This window comes from Salvelinus sp. IW2-2015, linkage group LG14, assembly GCF_002910315.2.
Source record: "Salvelinus sp. IW2-2015 linkage group LG14, ASM291031v2, whole genome shotgun sequence".
Taxonomy (NCBI): Eukaryota; Metazoa; Chordata; class Actinopteri; order Salmoniformes; family Salmonidae; genus Salvelinus; species Salvelinus sp. IW2-2015.
In genome coordinates, this window is record NC_036854.1 from 37,045,540 (window position 1) to 37,047,350 (window position 1,811).

Below are 1,811 nucleotides of genomic sequence, written 5' to 3' on the forward strand. Positions count from 1 at the left end.
CCCCCACCCCCCACCCATAACCCCACCCACCCACCACACAACACACACACACACACACACACACACACACACACACACACACACCACACACACTATGCAGACTGTCAATCCCCTGTGCCTTCAATCCAAAGCTCTTCCATTAGGTTCTTTAATGCTGTAATCCCTATTTTAATAGGACCATCCTGGTTTTCTACCTTCAGGAGCTCCCTCTTCTTTGTCTTGGCATCTGCCCCCCCCCCCCCCCCCCCCCCCTCTCTTTCTCTCTAGCTAACATCTTTGATGATCTAATGCCTCAGTATTAAACAGCTCAATGAGACCAGAGAGATCAAACCCTGCTGATTTATCTCCATCCATAATTCAGTGAGATTCAACAGGAACGCCAGATCATGAAAACAGTGCCTCTAAAATTGTATGAGCAACACATTATTTCCAGTTATGTTTATTGGGCACTTACCATAGATCTTCTTGTATAGAACAGAATATCACAAAAGTCTACAACGGGATGAATTTACACAGGAAATATGTCTTCCTTTGCACTATGTTTCAAAAGCAGTAAGGCATTAATTTAAAAAAAGATTGTAATTTTGTATCTATAGGCCTATGTACAGTATCTATATAGGGCCTATGTACAGATATCTATTAGGCCTATGTACAGTATCTATAAGCCTATGTACAGTATCTATAGGCCTAGATACCCACACTAAGTAATCTATAGGGCCAATGACGTTGACATCAAAAAACACATATTCAGCTTTTCTATTTAGGTATGTTCTCAGCTTACTTTGTCTCTGAGGAACGAGCATTGCGTGCCTTTTAAAAATTAAAATTGGCATGGCGCATGAGGATGTTATGGCAGGCATCTGGTGTGAGGTGTGGTGGCAGCAATCACACAACAGACGTGACAGAGTCACAAAGGAGAGAGAAAATAATGGAGGAAAGAGGGAAGACGGGGTGTGGGGATGGAAGATTGGGAGAGAGAGAGAGAGAGAGAGAGAGAGAGAGAGAGAGAGAGAGAGAGAGAGAGAGAGAGAGAGAGAGAGAGAGAGAGAGAGAGAGAGAGAACCTCTACTACGGTTCAGTTTGTTTACTCATTTATGTACTGGCGTTCAGGGGCCTGTCCAATCAGCCAGAACACAGAGACACACAGCATCTCTCAATCACTTAGCTGTAGAGTTTTACACTCAACCAAGGAGATGTAGAGTCTCTCACCAAGGAGCTATACCAGAGTAATCCTGAGTGCGCATGCAATTGAAGAGTATTGGCTATCTCTGGAGGGGTTTCCTCCTCTTATGACATGTATTTCTGCAAAGCATTTAACTAATTAACCAGTGAAATGATTGTAGGCCTAACAATTAATGTACTTGTGCACACTACTTTATTTCTGAGACGTCTAAGCCCTTGAACTTGAGATAAATGGTGAGTTTTGCTGATGTTAATGGGAAGTGACAATGTACAAATTTATGCTTCACAAAGCCTTACTTTACTTTAAGGAAAAAGAGATTCTCTTCCTTCTGTACTGACAGATTAGTGCTGTTTTAGGAGAGAAGTGCTGGATAGACATTTGGTTGACTTACTATGTTGTCTGCCCATGTCATTTTTAAACTCAGAAATTTAATATTTTCACACCGTTGTTTTAGTTTAGCCTGTGTGGTGGTCTGGTGGATTTGACAGAACATAATGATAATAATTTGTACACTGCAAATTGACCACAACTAAGACCTAAAATACTTGGGAACATATTTCCTAAATGAAACAAATTTTTAGCTGAATTCTTGGTGACTTCACCATTTTATTTGATTAAAAACTAAAAT